General features: G+C 34.6%; 2 pseudogenes; one reads left to right on the top strand and one right to left on the bottom strand.

Annotated features, from left to right (window-relative positions):
* The window catches only part of LOC122332230, a 62,571-nt pseudogene extending 53,188 nt beyond the window's left edge, over positions 1-9,383 (top strand).
* A 6,751-nt stretch (positions 9,384-16,134) lies between these two features.
* The window catches only part of LOC122332234, a 28,024-nt pseudogene continuing 23,727 nt past the window's right edge, over positions 16,135-20,431 (bottom strand).

Genomic DNA, 20,431 nt, shown 5'->3' with positions numbered 1-20,431 from the left:
TGAGCTTGTTATTGAAAATCAGCAACTTTTAACCTTCAGTGTGCATGTGGTTATCGGCTAACCTTTTCACCCGAGGAGTTGCTAAAGCTCTTTAAAGAAGGGGGATGTTCATCTTGCTGATGTGTGCAGAATGATACTGGATCGTGAGCACAAGTTATGTTCGTAATTTCTGCTTTTACAAGCACATGTGTCTTCCTGTCTTGCACAGAGCTGTTTCCAGTGAGTAATTGTGTGTGTGTGTATGTGTGTGTGTGTTTGTCTGCTCTGTAGCGTGTCCTACTGGATTGTATGGAGTGAGCTGTTCTCAGACTTGTGTTTGTCACAATAACGGCAGCTGTGATGCTATAAGTGGTCAGTGTGAGTGCAGTACAGGGTGGACGGGAAACACCTGCTCACAACGTAAGATTACAATCTTTGATATATACTCTATGGGCCATTCTACATAACTGGTGCAAATTGCTAAACTAAAAAACTAATTTAAAAAGTATTTATGTGTTGAAATCTTATTAAGACTCCCACAATAATGTATATATATATATATATATATATATATATATATATATATATATATATATATATATATATATATATATATATATATATATATATATATATATGTGTGCATATGATTAAAAATATATAAAAAATTGTTTAAGTATTTGTTTCATTTTTGTTTTTAAAAGTATGTATAAGTAAAAGTAGTTTATAATTTATTAATTAATTTTGGGGTAAATTATTCCACTACTGTCACTAAACAGTGTATGTTTTAGTCTATTGGGTAAGACCGACTGTGGTCGTATATTTTCTATATACACTATATACTGTATACTGTATCACAAATACAGTAAAAAACATAATATTGAATTGAATATATTTTTAAAAATGTAATTTATTCCTGTAATGCAAAGCTGAATATTCAGTATAATTACTCCAGTCTTCAGTCATACAATCCTTCAGAAATTATTCACAAATAAACACAAATATCTAATCAGCCAATCACATTACAGCATCTTGATGGATTTAGGGTAAAATACATGACAATGTATTTTAAAAAAAAACATGTTTGTTCCTTTGAGTTCTTCTTTTCACATAAAGAGGACATCGCTGTCGAAACAATCCCTTTCCACACAGATTCACATTTTTGTAGTTTACACTGAGCCAATGTTTGTATCATTTTCAAAAAAAAAAAGTTCTCAAAAAAATTGCATTCAGGACACCAAAATTGTATTGTTGTGTAAATAAATTTACTAAACAATAAAATAATAATGTTTGCTGCAGTAATTATGTTACTTTTGTTTAGACACAATCCACTTTCATACACAAATATTATTTATGTATTCACACATTTATTTTCATAAAAGCTACCAAGAACAAAATACCCTCAGTAGGAGTAGAATAGGCCTGTTATGAAGAAAGTCAGTGTTTCTGATATTATGATGTATCCTGTGTGTTGAATGGTTTTTCTTTGAGAGGCTATGATTTCGTTGTTCTAGTTCAGGTTTTGTGCTCCTGTTTTTCCAGGTTGTTCTCCAGGTTTCTTCGGGACAGGCTGTGCTCAGAGGTGTCTGTGTCAGAGCGGGGCTTCGTGTGACCCTGACAGTGGACGCTGCTTCTGTCCCAGTGGATGGACAGGTTCAGCTTGTGAACTGGGTGAGAGACTGGTCCTTAAATTAGTCTGGCTGGGCTCTGAGATTTACAACTATTTTTGGCAATATAGAGGCTCAGGGTTTTTACATTTTATTTTGCTACTTTTTTCACTTAGAGAGAGAACACAAAATAATCAGGACATGACGCAAACCAGTGTGTAAATGTTTCTATATTTTATGTATTTGATAAAATGCACATAAATAAAATTGATCTAGTTGTGTGAAGTTGGGAAGGAAAATAGCCACTGATTTCCAGGCATTGCATCATGTATATATATATATATATATATATATATATATATATATATATATATATATATATATATATATAGTGCCATGCTGGTATTTTCCTTTCCACTATTCGTTAACTTGTGTGTCAGATGATTTTGGCAACCGCAGACACATTAAACACGCCCTCTGTTTCTAGATCTTGTATTCCTCTCCTCTCACCTCACAATAGTTGAGCGGTGCTTCAGCGTGAACATTTTATTTAGTTTTAATCTCTAAGCTAAAAAAGAAAGCAAAAAAAGGATGTGTGATACAGGAGTCATGCATATACAGTATATATTATTTAAATGTAACTTACATAAATATATGCTTCATGTTCACTTATGTGTGTGTGTGTTTGTGTGTGTTTCTCAGAATGTCCAGGAGGTCAGTTCGGGGCAGACTGTCAGGAGAGATGTGAGTGTCTGAACGGTGCTCAGTGTGACGGACAGACGGGTCAGTGTGTTTGTCAGCCAGGCTGGACGGGACAGCGCTGTGAGAACGGTAAGATCATTCACAGACATCTGCTGAATCCATGAATATCCTGTGATTAAACCAAAGCCGGAGTAAGAGTAGCTCCTCGTTTGTCCCACATCAACTCACAAAATACGTCAGCACTGGCTGGTGTGGTCTTTTTTTCGTTGTTTGACCAAATGATTGCAAACCTAAAAAAACTTTTCTATAGAAGTAAAAAAAGATAATATTTCACATGTGATATTAGTGTGTAGGGAATGTGGGGTGTAATTATGCTGATCAGCTGTGTGTGTGTACGTCAGCATGTGTATTAGGGGCGGTTTGGAGTCGACTGTGAGGGCCGGTGTGAGTGCGACCATGGCGCTGCCTGTCATCATGTGAGTGGACAGTGTTTCTGTCCTGCAGGATGGAGAGGAAGACACTGTGAGAAAGGTCAGTTCAGTGTCCAGCATGTTGAACAGGAGCTGTGTGTTCATCCACAAATGCTGCTCATTACATTTCAGATGTTATTTTAAAGTGCCTCTATTGTGGTTTATGAAAGGTTCATATTTTGTTTTTGGTCATCCCCAAAAACAGATTGACATGCATTCAATGTCAAAAATTATTTTCATTTTCTTGTAATATCCACTTATTTTCAACGATTCGTTCAACGATTCATTTTTCCTCCAGTGTTTGGTTGATTTCATTTAAAGCAGTGTTTGTGAGGTTTTAATGCTTCAAAAGCAGCATCTAGTGGCCAAGAATGAATTAGCATTTTCAATCAGACCAACACTAAAAGACCAAGTGGGCAAACAATATGCTAAATGTTTCATTTTGACATCAACATGAAACGTCTTGTCTCAATGTTTTTATGATTCAGAATCTACACTTTCTTTCGAGAGACAATAACATTAAACATGAATGTTTTTCAATTTAAAGGAGTAATAATATGATGTTGCTAAAAAGACATTTCTTTTGTGTATTTGGTGTAATGCAATGTGTTTAAGTTTCAAAAAACTGATGCATTTTCCACATACTGTGCATTATTTTTTCTCCTCTATGCCCCCTTCTTCCTGAAACTATTTGTACAAAGCTCATTGTTTTAAAAAAAGCAATGTGTGCTCTGATTTGCCAGCTATTAAGTTGTGATTGAGTGATAGTAAATTTTGGTTACAACATTAAGTCAATGGGATATTTCGGCTGCTTCACTTGATGTTATTGTCCAGTATCTGTGTGTAACACTGTGTGTGTATGTCAGCATGTTTGCCGGGCTTATACGGTCAGGACTGTGTCCAGCGCTGCTCCTGCCCACCGGGGACGCCATGCCATCACGTGACGGGGACGCTGCGGCTGTTCTCCTGGCTTCACAGGCAATGGCTGCGAGCATAGTGAGTTTGTTGCTTCAGAAATCACTATATCACAAGTGCTGTTCTAATAATACTATCATCCGTGTGTTTCTCAACAGACTGTCTGCCCGGCACCTTCGGCATCGACTGTAATCAGCTCTGTCAGTGTTCAGAAAGAAACCAGCTGTGCCACCCGGTGTCTGGAACATGTTACTGCGCGCCTGGATTCACAGGACCCAAGTGTGAAGAGCGTGAGTGATTGCATTTAAACTTCCACAAACCACTGGATTCAGAGGATGTTTTGGGTTTGTTCCTCTGCTGTGGTTTAGATCAGACAAGTTTATCAGAGAACCGCAAGGGGTTTGTGAGCTGAGCAGTGTAAATGCTAACAATGTCAAATTCAAAAAACAATACAAAAAATCCTGAATATAGGTACGTGAAAATGCTAAATTACAGTTTCAAAACACAAATAAATTAAAACAATAAAAGCATTAAAATATCAGGTAAAAAAATAACAATTCAATAAATGTTTCAAAAATGTAATATAAATGAAAATGTAAAATAAATGAAAAAGTTTAAAATGTAAAGTATAAAATTTCAATTTAAGGTAAATTTTAAAACACAAGCAAGTAAATAAATGAATGAATGAACAAATTAATAAATCATAAAATAATACATTTTAAAATAAATAAATACAAACTGATACTTACCAAAAATATAAATCCTAAAAATATAAAATTTGAGGTAATTTTTGGAATACAGCAAATATAATCTAATCTAATCTAATCTAATCTAATATAATATAATCTAATATAATATAATATAATATAATGAGTGTCAAAACATTTTATTTAAATACTACAAAACCTATATTCTTACCTAAAATTAATAAAATTCTTAAGTAAAATTAAATATAAAATCTCAGTTAAAATGAATAAAAATTACAACTAATTAAAACACTTTACATTACTAAAGTCATAAAAATGCAAGGTTAAATACATATCACAGAAATGTAAAATTAAAATACATTTACAATAACAACAAAATAAAATACAAAAAAATAAAACCACAAAAAACTATAACTACTATAACAAATACTAATTAAAAACATTTAAAACACACTTACTAAAAATATGAAATATTTTACCACAATGACACAACATTAGATAACTGTTAAATTATTGTAATACTACAATAAATATTTAAATATTTAAATATTGTGGTGCTTTAAACTCAGTGAAGTGTTTTACTGATGCTGCGGTGTTGGATGTGTGTGTAGTGTGTGCTAAAGGTTTCTACGGTCCCGGCTGCGAGAAGCGTTGTCAGTGTCTGAACGAAGGTGTCTGTCTTCCGGTCTCAGGTTCCTGCGAGTGTCCGGCCGGATTCATCGGGGCCCGCTGTCATCTCAGTAAGTAACATACTCAAAGAATACACAGCATGCATCTCAAACAACAGTGTTTGACCAGCGCTCTTCTCCTCCTTCAGAATGTCCAGTGGGCGCCGGGCCGGACTGTGGTCATGTGGCCATCTGCAGGGCAGGTGTGAGGAATGATCCGGTCACCGGCGAGTGTGAGGCAGAGGAAGGTGAGCTGCTGTTCAATGATGGGCAGACGTGTGTGTTCTCTGAAGTCTGACAGCAGTGTGTGTGTGTGTGTGTGTAGTGTGTCCCGCCGGCCGCTTTGGAGTGGGCTGCTCTCAGCGCTGTGACTGCAATAACAGAGGCCTGTGTGACACCGTCTCTGGAAACTGTTCATGTGGCCTCGGCTGGACCGGCTCACGTTGTGAGAGAGAGGTCATCATCAACTATAGAGTTCATTATGCTGCTCTTACGCTGTCTTCATTGGTAATTTATCCATCTGATTTGTAAAAGACATGATCCATCATCCAAGATTCATCACAGTGGGTAATTGATATCGGAAACCCACAAACTGATGTCAGTGAACAGGTCAAATATGCTAATCAGTTTTCAGTATTAGTAATTATCTCACTTCAGAAACATGGCATAACGTTGATGTGAATTTCTAAAATCATGTGTCAAATTAAATACATTTTAAAAAAAAAAAAAAAAAAAGTACTAAAAATAAAACTATAAAATCTAAATGAAAATTAATAACAAGTTAAAACACTTAATACATTGATAGTCATACAAATGTGAGGTTAAAATAAATATATTTTTGCGAAGATGTATTGCTTTTTTAAAAATAAATTAAATAAAAGTATTATAAAATTAAAATGTATTACATTAAAATAAAAAAATCACAGAAATGCAGAATTAAAATACATTTACAATAAAAACAAAATAGAATACAAGACTATTATAACCATATATTAAAACCCATTAAATAAATACTATAACAAAATAAAAACGTTTAACAGATTTGGTAGAAATATGAAATATTTTACCACCATGACACAACATTAGAAGGTTTATGTAAATTAAATTATTAAATTATTGTAATATTAAAGGTGTAAATACTTAAATATGAAGATTAAATATGATGATTAATATTAAAGTAGTAAGCAAAATCAGTTTAGCTAAAATTATAAATCCTCTTTCAGATAAAAGGTTATTTGAGTGTAATAAATTTTTATTTATTTTTATCTGTTTATTAATAGAGTGAATGCTTATGAATCTATTGTCTTCTTTCTAAACAATAATTAGATCTAGAGTTTTGTTTCAGTCTGATGTGTGATAGAAATAAAATTTAGCTACAAATATTCATTTCATCATGTAGAAATATATGAATCAAAGTGTAATTACATTTTAATTATCTGTATTATATAGAAACTAATTTAACATTTTAAATAAAAATGTCTTCATTAATGTATTTAAAACAACAAAAATAGCAAAAAAATAAAAATAAAATAAAATAAATTATAATACAACATTTATTTTAGGGAAATTACTGAAAAAATTATGTAAATGATAAAAGTATGTAATAATACAACTATAATATTTTAAAATCTCATATGTTTTTACATATGATACATGTGTATATTATAAAAACTGTGAATAGTGTAATAACATTGCACAGTACATTTGACTGAATATTTTATGAATTTTCTAGTCTTTAATTAAATATTTTACAATACATATGATACATATTTATTTTGGTAACACTTTATTTTGTGGTTATACCTATTAGTTGCTTATTAGCATGAATATTACTAGAATATTAGCCATTTATTAGTGCTAATTAAGTACCCCTTATTCTATATCCCTAACTTAACAACTACCTTAACTATTAATAAGTGGCAAATTAAAAATTTATTGAGGAAAAAGTTGTAATTAATAGTGAATAAGTCTTCCCCATTCTAAAGTGTTACCATAATTACTGTATATTGTGTATATAATTGCATAGACTCTCTTGCTTCAAATCTGTTTTGTGTTTCTATCAGTGGTTTTATGATTTTGTGTGTGTGTGTGTGTTTAGAGTGTGTCGAGGGTCGCTTTGGTCCTGACTGTGCTCTGCAGTGTTTATGTCAGAATAACAGCACATGTGACCGAATGACAGGAAGCTGCCGCTGTCAGCTGGGATACTACGGTCATCTTTGTCAACACGGTGAGGTTCGCGAGAAGCTCTTCTTCCCAAAGTGAGTGTTAGCTGCGTGCTCACTGTGTGTGTGTGTGTGTGTGTGTGTGTTTCAGCATGTCCTGCCGGTCTCTTCGGCTCTGGCTGTCAGCAGCTCTGTGACTGTATGAATGGGGCTTCATGTGACCCCAGAACCGGACAGTGTCTCTGTCCCTCTGGATATGACGGCTCTCGCTGTGAGAGAGGTTAGATCATCATCTTCATCAGTCAACACACACATACGTAAATACTGTAGTCAATCTGTCTTATGTGTGTAAGTTTTTCCCCTAAATCAAAGTAACATTTTTTAAACGGTAAGTTAATTCCGGATTGTTTACATTTTAACATTTCTTAATTAATTTTCTTAGGAACTGATGTATAATTCATGTGCCTGTATTAATCCTTTACACACTAAGTGAAAATAGCAGCATTTTTTTGTGATATGCTATTTACACTAAGTGCAAATGGATTCTATTTTCATTTGAAAACAGATCTGTGCAAACCTGTGCTAAGAAAATATTACTGCTATTTGCTCTTATTATAAACAACATCTATGCTATTTACACTAATTTAAAATAACATTATTTAAGTGCAAATAGCATTTTCTGCTATTCATACTACTTATTGCAAATGGCATTTATCTGCACCTCAGTACTGAAGTATATTATAAAACAGAATGCAATTTATTGAGCGTAAATGTTAATTATAATTCAAATTATTAAATAGATGTCTCCCTACAGTACACATACCCTAACCCTACCCAATACTTTATTTAAAAATTTTATTATTATTTTTATTAAAATTTTTATTTATTTATTTTTATTGTGTAAATAGCCACTGCCAACAAGACTGTCTGACACTCCGAAATTTTAAATATTGATAATAACATTGATATACAGATGTAAACATTTACATTTTAATACTATTAACAAACAATATAATAAATCTTAAAATAAACAACTGAAATAATAATAATAAAAAACATTTCAGTTTGTTTTATTTCTGTCTATAGCGAAAGAAACACTTATTCTTATTTTGGTAAAATTTATGTTTAATATATTAAAAATATAGTCCTAAAATGAATGAGAACCTTAAAACATTTTTATATGAAATAAGGTAAACATTAACCAAAAACAAATACCACCTCTTTTTATTGCTCAGAGTGCGAGCAGGGCACATTCGGCGAGAGCTGCTCTGGGTCGTGTGACTGTGAAGAGGGCACTCCGTGTGACCCTGTGAGCGGCAGCTGTATCTGTGCCTCAGGACGGACAGGGGTCAGGTGTGATAGTGGTGAGGAAGGAGATACTGCATCTTCACCATTACACATGTATGAGAGTGTGTGTGTGTAACATGTGCTGTGTTGTGTCAGACTGCAGCATGATGCGGTTCGGACCCGACTGTGCTCTCAGCTGTGAATGTGAGAACGGAGCGCTGTGTGACCCTCGAAATGGACGCTGCCTGTGTCTGAACAATTGGATCGGCCTCACATGCTCACAACGTAAACCTGCTTCACACAGTCAGAGTTTGAAAGAAACACACTCTCTAGCTAGTTTGGTAGCCAATTCAGGCAAAAACACTCACACGCGCCTCAAGGCCCCTAGTGCACAACGCATAATTTTTGCGTGCCTTTTCCCACTTTTTATTATTCATCATCATGCTGAAAATCTGTAGTTTTTTAAATTTGTTTATAATCACTGCCAAAAATGCTTTACTTTTGTTAACAAGAAAAAAATAATACATAATGCATTTTATTAGTTTCAAGCAAAAACTTTCTAAAACCTTTTTACAAAAATCCATCTTGAATTTTTACACATTTTGGCTCAGAACAAGACAAAAAATCCAAGGAAAGCAATTTTGTGCACTAATTTAGCAATTTATTTATTTTTTTATTTTATATTTATTTCTTTAAAATCTGTTTTAGTTGTTTTAGCTAAAACGTGTTTACTTTTAAGTATTTTAAAGTATCAATTGTTTTTTATGGTTTTAGGTTGTTTTAGTTAACTGTAATAACTAATTTAGTCGTGGTAGGATATACTGATTTGAATGGTTGTGATTGTATTTTCTTAGGTGGCCCTCCAGAGGAAAAACACTCACACTGAGCAGCAGGACATAAACACACAGGTGCACTTTATTCACGCTAACTGTTCCTCAAAGCTCGGTCTTCATCCTTCACCACATGTTCAGGGGATTTTCATATTGTCTGTTGTCAGATTCACATGTGGCTCCACAAGGAAAAAAAAAAAAGTGTACAAAAAATGTGTGGATTTTAGAACATTCTTGTTTACGCTGCTGGATTGGAGCATTCTATAAAATACAATCCCAGGATTTTACTCATTTCACAAAATGTATTTGTTTTACCTCTTTGACAGACTATAACGTTTGATAAAGAAACATCGCTGTGGACAGGAAGATATAAAAAGGTACATGAAGTGATGTTTTGTGAATGTTAGAAATGGTGCTATGATGGCCTTTTTTAAAAGGAGGGCCTCTTCTGTTAATATTAGAAGAAAAAACATGGGAACTGGTACATTTTTCATGCTTTTGATTGTTTTGTATAAAATTTGAAATTATTTATCTTTTGTAAAATATACAATTGTAAATGTTTTGAAAAAGATTTTGCCACCCTGGAATAAGTTTTTTGTTGTTTTTTTAAGCATGTGTTAAATATTTTAAACAGCAACTGTGCACTATATTTTTAATTCAGCTAATAGCGTCTATAAATATTTCTATTATTGTACAAACTGTTCAATCTTTAGAATAAATGTCAGCTCTCATTTCTTAGTTTAACATCTTATATACATTGTCTTTTTTTCACTCAAGTAAATAAGTAAGCCTACAGGTCCATCTCAAATTTGAATGTCATGGAAAAGTTTTTAGTAATTCAATTCAAATTGTTAAACTCTCGTAAATATATTCAGTGCACACAGACTGAAGTAGTTTAAGTCTTTGGTTCTATAAATTGCGACATTTTAGGCTCACAATTTACAAAAGCCCACCAATTCAATATCTCAAAATCAGAATATTTAGAATTCATAAGACCAATAATAAAAAAAAAATATAGTGAATTGTTGGCCTTCTGGAAACTATGTTTATTTACTGTACATACTCAGTAATTGAACCCCCAAGTATTGCCTCAATTCAGCATGACATGGAGGTGATTAGTTTGTGGCACTGCTGAGGTGGTCTGGAAGCCCTGGTTTCTTTGACAGTGACCTTCTCTTGTTTCTCATTGTCCTTTTGACAGTACCCCATAGATTCTCTGTAGGGTTCAGGCCTAGTGAGTTTGCTGGCCAGTCAAGCACACCAACACTTTTGATGCATTTGGTAGTTTGGTCAGGTCCCAAATCCTGCTTGAAAATGAAATTAACATCTTTAAAAGATGGTCAGCAGAAAGGAGCATGAAGTGCTACACAATTTCTTAGTAAACGGTGGAGTGATGTTGGTGACATTGCAGCCCAGATCATCACAGACTGTGGAAACGTGGAACACTGGACTTCATGCAAAGTGGGCTATGAGCGTCTCCATCCTTCCTCCAGACTCTAGGACCTTGGTTTCCAAATGAAATACAAAACATGCGCTCAACTTAGAAGAGGACTTTAGACCACTGGTCAAATTCTTCTCCTTAGCCCCAGGTAGGACGCCTCTGACATTGTCTGTGGTTCAGGAGTGGCTTAAGAACTTTTCCATGACATTATCATTTATTGAGATGCATCTGTATGTATCAAGGTGGTGTCACCTTATAAACTCAATTTCTTTGGTCTGATTTCTAGTTTAAGTGTATTTTTGTTGTATTTTGCATCACAAGCTATTACTGACCATGATGCAAGATTGGTTGTTGTGTCATTGACATGTTTTGCTATATATTTTATTATGAATGCTGCACACGGCTATCACCAGTGTCCTGAGCTCTCTTCTTCCGGTCTGCAACACTTTTTGCCATAATTCTTAATTGTTAATCTTATACCATGCTCAGCCACAGCTTGTGACAGCTCGAAGAACAAAAACGGGCTTAAACTAGAAATCAGACTGAAGAAATTGAGAATGAAAGGTGACACCACAAAGTGATGTGCTGACAACATCGAAAATTAAATGTGGAGCAAACATTTTTTTATACATAAATTAATAAACATATAAATGTGTATTCATTTAACTATGTATTTATCTATTTCTTTCATTATGTATTTAACAATTTATTTATATATCTTAATATTTATTTAATTAATAAATTGCTTCCAAATATAAACAGTAATGACAGTACAGTATGAATAATTTATTGCTACTGTATGTAATCATGTAATCAATGAAGTTTAGTTTCATTATGACTGTTTTACTGTAATTACAATAATAATAATAATAATAATAATTACAAGTACTTTTTAGTAGTTTTGGATTCTGATAACAATTCAGATTAAGTAATCAGTCTTAAACCAGCACTGCAAAAAAAACTGATAGAGAGACAAAAAGTAGCTTCAACTACATTTATGCATTTCTTTAGAAACTCAAATAAAACCAAAGACAAACAAGACAACATTTTTTCATTGTCAATATTTTATAGTTGTCATTTCATAGATACTGGCGCTGTACATGTCTAAATTCAGATTCAAGCACAATGCAGTCAGCAAATGCCTTTCAGTGAAAATAAAAGAACCAAAGGCTGGAGTGATCAGGACCATGAATACTCTTATGTATATATATATATGTACAAAGGTCAAACTATATACAGATATATCTGACTCGACATACAGTATTTCTCCACAAAACGTGGAAATGTAGCTTGCCATTGTATACATTTCACAGAATTCTCCAAAATGCATATTCAGTGCAAATAATTGCTCTTTGTTATCTTTGTCATCATCATCATCATCATCATCATCGTCCTCATCTTCAGGTCAGTACCACCGAAGGGCAACAAAGAATGGTAAAAAAATAAAATCATATTTTTGTCTTTATCTTTGTAAAATATTAAACATGAAAAATAATCTTCTAGTGAACTAAAGTATGGTACTTGAAAGCAATACTCTTCGCATCGGTCAAATCTGGACTGATAATTACTTAATTTCATAACAATCGCACACACTTTTCCCTGTTTTTCCAACCATTCCACTCAGAACTGAAAAGGGTTGCTAAATAAAAATCCAAACTGCTCGGAGGCATGGGAAACCAGTCAATGATATTCACCACATCTTCACCAAACTTTTCCGACTCGTGAGAGCAGAAACACACTGACTAAGGTACAAGACTAATAAAATGAAAACATTAGTCGACACGAGACACAAACTCAAACATGAGTCCAGTTAAACGCTTTAATATCCAAACACAGTGATGAATCTCAACACTGAAACTAAACTAATAACTGCCTCTGTTCACAAATCTACTCCTCACTTTAAGTTCTCGCACACACTTTAGTGATGCCATTTCATCCCGACGATAATATACAACAATGAAATACAAAGGATCGTTTCAGATTCAGTACCACTGAAGCACGGACATTAACAAAAAAAGACACTTGTTGACAGTAATGAACTTGCAATGCTTATGAGGCAAGAAAATGGTAAAACAACCTTAACACTTCAGCGTTATATTAGCATGATACTATTGATAAAAATGTTCATAAAAACTCACATTTCTATCCATTTGGCTACCATTTTCATTTTTTCTTATTTCTATTTTTATTTGTTTAAATCAACAATTATTTCATGTTTCATTTATTTGTAAGCATTTGGCTACAATTGGTTATTTTTGTTCTCTCTCGCTCTTATTTTTATGTGCATTTTTTCCAATAATTAATTTATTTGCCTTACAGGATGGATTTCACAAAGCAAATTTTCTAGAAAATATTTTGACCTTAAAATCAGTTTGATACTGCATGGAATAAATGAAGCCTATTTTTAGGATTATTATTTGTGACAGTACCTCCATGCAAATCAGTATTTTTTCCCCACAAACTATTTTTGCTGCAATGCGATGCTATAAAAAAGCACACAAAAAAAAAAAAAAAAAAGTACATTACTGTTAACAACATCGGTTTGTAATGACGACATGAATAGACCTGAACCTAAAACATTCCATCAAAAGGAAAAGACATCAAATGAATGATCTCCAATTAAGCAACTGCCTAACGAATAAAGTGCAAATCGTTCAGAGACTGTCTGTTAGGAGTAACTGATATTATAATCAGGAAACTTACGTGGCTCCAAACGCTCTTTAGAGAGACACACAAACACACAGATGAGATGAGCGGACAACAAACTTCAACATTCAACTGTTTAAAACCATGAATACAGTTGATACACACAGACAAATTTAACTCCCATAACTTTGATTCTGATCTTTAGAGTATTTTTAATCACTACCATGAAGAACAGCAAGCTCATCTTCTCAGAACTGTACAAAAATGTCAGTCTGGCCAGCATTATCGGAAAATTAATTGTGCATTAAATGTGCTAAAACAGCACATGGATCCTGTTGCATGCTTTCCAAATTAACCTCATGCAATTCTCTTGTGCTTGATCAGGGACAGTTTGATTAAACGCTGCAAGAAATTCAGTACTATCTGATCAACGTCTGCCGACCAATCTCCACAAAAAAAAAAAGAGCTAAAGATTGCTTATCATTCTTCCGGGGTGCACTATGTATACTTGCACTAATTATGTATATATGTACTTCTATTCCTAGAGCGCAGAGTGAATATACAAAGTGAAGAAAGATGAGCAGATACATGCTGCTAAGTGAGCCATCGTCTCGCCATGGGAAAGAGGACACAGGAGTCACGTTACTGACGGGATGTGGGATAAATCTTTGGCTTCAGCCACACGTATCATCACCGGCACATATAGAGGAAATGCCAAGTGCCCAGAAATGAGATGAAGAAACAGCAAACAATGTATTTCACATACATACACACACACACACACACACACACACACACAAACACATGCAGACATAGACATTCTACCGCAGTCCCTGAGCTGCTGACACAAACAGGCCTTTGCTCCTATTAGGTGGGTGAGAGAATGCCTTTAAACAGTCCTTTCCTAATGGCTAGGAAGATCTGCTGAGCTGTGAAAGGCCACAGGTGAGAGCTGGCCCCAGTTACACCGAAGACAATATCGTCAAATTGCTGTTGGGTTTGCTACTAATAGATGCCCAGTTGCAGGTTGATGAACCTCTGTTTAGGATTGAACCTGCAACTTTTGTGTTAGCAGCCCGTTATTTAGAACCATTAGGCTACCACCACCTCATGTTACTACTTGTTACTAATAATCAGATGAATGTCACACAAAAGTCTGTTATTTCACCTAAAATCAATATTTTAGGACCATCAAGAGTTTTATCACTACTGCTACACACACACACACTCACATATATATGAAAAAAAAAAAAGTTGAGAGAAGTTGAGTTATGTTCTAATAAAAAGAATGTGTTCCAGTAATTAGAATATTTTAATCTAATTATGTATCTCTCTCTCTCTATATATATATTCATATATATATATATATATATATATATATATATATATATATATATATATATATATATATATATATATAGGATATATAGGAAAGGACTTTTTTATTATTTTGCATTATTTTAGTGACAATTATGTTATTATTATTATTTATTACAATAATATTACTATTATAATTGTGTTTCTTTCTTTTAGTATATACACAGACACACACACACCTACATGTAAACACCTTAAAGCAATAAGAAACACATTTTTTCCCCACATAAGATAAGACAATTTGTAGAAAAATATATATTAATAAACCAGTTAAAATGGTCCTAAAATAATAAGTAGATTTATTTCAGTATATCTTATATTAAATTAAATATTTTTTCTACATAGATATTGATTTTGAAGTGAAATACGACCAGAACACGTTTTGATGTTTTATAGCATTCACTCTTCTGATGTAACATTTTGCAGTAATCGCATTAAATACTTTTTGAAGCATGCTTATCCCATGAGTACTTCAGATAATCAATCTACACTTTAAACTCTAATAAATCAGCATGTGTAATAACTGTACTATCAGTACACTAGCAACAATCTTCAGCAATCACTCAGACAGCTACCGTCCAAAAGCACATCCGATGGAGAGATCTCTGATGGCCCTGTTAGCAAAGCAATGACACGTGAGAAGCCAGGGCCGTATTTTGAGGCTAAACAGCAAAGAGCGAAATGCCCTGTGTAGAACAAGCGTCTGATTTTTGCCCCATTCCACATTAGAGAGGAGCTACTTTTAAATCAGTTTTTACCAAGCCGCTCTCTCTGTTGTTCTCCTAAAGTGCTTATTGGTTTGCCTGCAAAGGGGGCATGTGCATACATAGCGCATGAGCGACACAGTGAAGATTTCTGGGCCGGGATACCTTGATGATGTGAACAATGTGTGCAAACCCTAATGGATCACTTAAGTGGCTATGGATAACCTATTTCTGCTCCATTTATGCATTCAATACCCAAAAAAAAGCAAAGAGAAAAACTGAATATTTCCAGCAACCAAGCAAGCATGTTATTTTTTTAAATGTTGTTAAGCATATTTTTCTTCTTCATTTTGATCTTAATTACCCTAATGATCTGGTTATAAAGTACCCATACGGATGAATCCGTAAGCATGTATCTTCAATGCATCACTCTCTATCCTTTATTTTAACCCCTCAGTCAGTGATGTGTCTTTTTTTTTGTTTGTGTATTTTTCACGTTTCTTGCCCTTTGTGTTGTAAAAGTCCTGCTCTCCAGGGTTTGTGGGTGCTTGCCCGTCTCATGCAGCCGGTACTCATTCAGTAAAAGCTGAAGCGAACGGAGGATCAGGCAAAGGTGTGTGTGGAGCATCCGGTCCCACACTAGGAGCAGTAGTCCCTTTTACTGTAGGGTTTGTTGCCCAGGATACTGTCCACCTCGTGCACGATGGAGGATGATAACTTTGGAAGAACCTGTGAAAAAAGCTTAAAACTGAGTGTGGATTCCATATACATATAAAGCTAGAGGATATAGCAAAACACACACACACACACACACACTATTAACGTTTTATAATTAATCACATAAAAATATGCTTTTGTTTGCATGTGTGTTCTGTGTATATTTATTATGTATATTTACTATATTGATATACTGTACATTAATAATAAATTTTAAATTTTTTTAAATCTATACTACACATGTGTGTGTATTCTATACACACACATACATACATATACATACATAAATATACACAGTACACACATATAAACAAAAGCATTTTTGATGAGACAGCAGATGGGAGATGGAGCTTAGACATATATATATATATATATATATATATATATATATATATATATATATATATATATATATATATATATATATATATATATATATATATATATACACAGTACAGACCAAAAGTTTGGACACCTTCTCATTCAAAGAGTTTTCTTTATTTTTATGACTATGAAAATTGTAGATTCACACTGAAGGCATCAAAACTATAAATTAACACATGTGGAATTGTATACATAACAAAAAGTGTGAAAGAACTGAAAATATATCTCATATTCTAGGTTCTTCAAAGTAGCCACCTTTTGCTTTGATTACTGCTTTGCACACTCTTGGCATTCTCTTGATGAGCTTCAAGAGGTAGTCACCTGAAATGGTCTTCACTTCACAGTTGTGTCCTGTCAGGTTTAATAAGTGGGATTTCTTGCCTTATAAATGGGGTTGGGACCATCAGTTTTGTTGTGCAGAAGTCAGGTGGATACACAGCTCATAGTCTCACTGAATAGACTGTTAGCTGCTTTTTTCTTGCCATAATACAAATTCTAAGTAAAGAAAAACCAGTGGCCATCATTACTTTAAGAAATGAAGGTCAGTCAGTCCGAAAAATTGGGAAAACTTTGAACTTTACAAAGAAACTGGCTCACATGCAGACCGCCCCAGGAAAGGAAGACCGAGAGTCACCTCTGCTGCGGAGGATAAGTTCATCCGAGTCACCAGCCTCAGAAATCACAGGTTAACAGCAGCTCAGATTAGAGGCAGGTCAATGCCACACAGAGTTCTAGCAGCAGACACATCTCTAGAACAACTGTTAAGAGGAGACTGTGAATCAGGCCTTCATGGTAGAATATCTGCTAGGAAACCACTGCTAAGGACAGGCAACAAGCAGAAGAGACTTGTTTGGGCTAAAGAACACAAGGAATGGACGTTAGACCAGTGGAAATCTAATGTCCAAATTTGAGATCTTTGGTTCCAACCTCTGTGTCTTTGTGCGGCGCAGAAAAGGTGAGCGGATGGACTCTACATGCCTGGTTCCCACCGTGAAGCATGGAGGAGGAGGTGTGATGTGTGTGGGGTGCTTTGCTGGTGACACTGTTGGGGATTTATTCAAAATTGAAGACATACTGAACCAGCATGGCTACCACAGCATCTTGCAGCGGCATGCTATTCCATCCAGTTTGCGTTTAGTTGGACCATCATTTAATTTTTAACAGGACAATGACCCCAAAAACACCTCCAGGTTGTGTAAGGGCTATTTGACCAAGAAGGAGAGTGATGGCCTCCACAGTCACGGACCTGAACCCAATCAGGTGGTTTGGGGTGAGCTGGACCGCAGAGTGAAGGCAAAGGGCAACAAATGCTAAGCATCTCTGGGAACTCCTTCAAGAGTGTTGGAAGACCATTTCAGGTGACCACCTCTTGAAGCTCATCAAGAAAGAATGCCAAGAGTGTGCAAAGCAGTAATCAAAGCAAAAGGTGGCTACTTTGAAGAACCTAGAATATGAGATATATTTTCAGTTGTTTCACACTTTTTTGTTATGTATACAATTCACATGTGTTAATTTATAGTTTTGATGCCTTCAGTGTGAATCTACAATTTTCATAGTCATGAAAATAAAGAAAACTCTTTGAATGAGAAGGTGTGTCCAAACTTTTTGGTCTGTACTGTATATATACATATATACACATACACATATATATATATATATATATATATATATATATATATATATATAGGGAGAGAGAGAGAGAGAGAGAGAGAGAGAGAGAGAGAGACCCTTGTCTAAGCTCCGCCTATCACCACATTCAAGTTGTGCTCAGATAAGCTTTACAGCTTTACAGAATGTCCCACAGGAACGGAGATTTCTGTGAACAGCATGATTTGCTGTAAATGGGCTCATGAAGTGATTAAAATCGAACAGATTATACTTGTGAGACTGGAAAGCACACCATTATATTGTTAAACTGCTGTAATATGATTAAAATGGCAGAGAGTTTGAAACAGAATGGATGCAAAAATTACATGAGATTCATAGTAGATATAAAAGCCAGATATACTGGCTTTTATATCTAATGTATAAAAAATGATGATTTAGTATATTCAAGTTCAACCTTAATACCACCGATCAAACATCTTTTCCCCATTATTATAATCATATTATAACTTATTTCACTGGATGTAGTTTGTTAGGCTCAATTATAGTAGGTTTTAATAGTAGGTTCTAGAAAATATCTATGCAGCTGATTAAAATTTTTAATTTGTGTTAATTCCCTAGAAAGTTTCAGAAACCTTCAGTTTTTAGAAACTTCAGAAAGAAACTTTGTAAATTCCCCAAATTTTGCAATCCTAAAGAATGATTTTAGGTTGGTCACAGAGCTCATTTTCTGGCAGGGCTTAGCATTTGATTTACACTTTCCACAAAAACATATGTATTCTCACCTGTATTGCTCCTATATTCTCCATTAGCTGATCAGTGCTGGAGGCTCCAAGGAGCACAGAGCTCACACCTTCATTTCTCAGGCACCACGCTGGAGACGAGCAGCAAATATGTTGAACAAACAGCATAAATAACATCATACACAACACATGACACAACCTACCCCCATCACGAAAAGATAAATGTTCTATTTAAAACAAAACATGTATATGTTTATACAAATTAAGCCATTTCCAAAATTAAAGCAGCTACTTCTCCCACTCCTACACACACTGAAGCATCTCACAAAACACACAGCAGTTGCCAGACCACTCTGTTACCATGGCTCCCAGCACCAGGACACACTGAGCAAGCTCAAAATCAGAGCTGCACAAGCTTCTCTCTTTTTTTTTTTTTTTTTCATGGGGAAGATGAGCGATATCTGCAGGAGTGCAGAGGAGGTGAAGAGGAGCCATGCTGACCGTTGCTGTTCCCTAAACACGGTCCATGCAACACCGCCGCCACACACAGACAGGAAGGAAACTCTGTGGGGATTTGAACCCCTCCTGGGAGTTTGTTTGTGTGCATGTGTGTGTGAGTGTGTGTGTGCCATCTGTGGCACTGTATGTTGGCACTGCAGTGTGTTTACTGTACTGCTGTGTGTGTGTCTGTGTTAGCTTGTAATACAGAGGCCATTTGGAAGCGTGTTCAAATTTTTCAAGGCAACACTGTGTCAAACGCTGCAGATGATATGAAACATTCAGCTCTGATGTTCTGGGTAAATCGACAGTGGATTTTAACGGTTTAGCACTTTACCCCTAACAGACTGCTTTGTCACACACACACACACACGCACACACACACACACACACACACATTCTACTGTGCATACACAGTAGAATACAAAACTGTAAGTGTTGGGGAGAAAATAAATGCAGTGATAATTTATTATAATTTATTTTTAATAATTTTCATTACTTTTCTAGTATAATTTTAGTGGTATAATTTGACAAAACACATATATAGTAGTGTAGTCTTATGTTACAATGTATTGCACAACAGTGAGTTAAAGCTAAAATGAATGAGTGGACTGATTAACTTTGGTCATTAATTTCAAACTAGGCTTATTATTAAAAGTAAAATGACCTAACTAACTAATATTTGTTTCTGAATTTTTTTAACAAAGGGGACACTTAGTTTCTAGTGATTATTGTCGATTTGATTACAGAGACCATCCATCTATTCTCCTATTTCATACTGCTCAGTGCTTTGATACAATCTGTATTTTTAAAAGCGCATGTAGAAAAAGTGATTGACTGATTTACTTCAAAAAGCTTCACTGGCGTTTAGCTATTTTATTCATTTACAGCCTCCACCGGCACGTCAATAACACACTATGACGTCATACCCTTAAAATAATCAGCTTATTTACATGCACGCGCAGTTCATTAACTCTGACAGCAGATCT

Source organism: Puntigrus tetrazona, unplaced genomic scaffold, assembly GCF_018831695.1.
Source record: "Puntigrus tetrazona isolate hp1 unplaced genomic scaffold, ASM1883169v1 S000000007, whole genome shotgun sequence".
Taxonomy (NCBI): domain Eukaryota; kingdom Metazoa; phylum Chordata; class Actinopteri; order Cypriniformes; family Cyprinidae; genus Puntigrus; species Puntigrus tetrazona.
The sequence above is the reverse complement of the archived record's forward strand: the minus strand, read 5'-3'. Positions and strand labels throughout refer to the sequence as shown.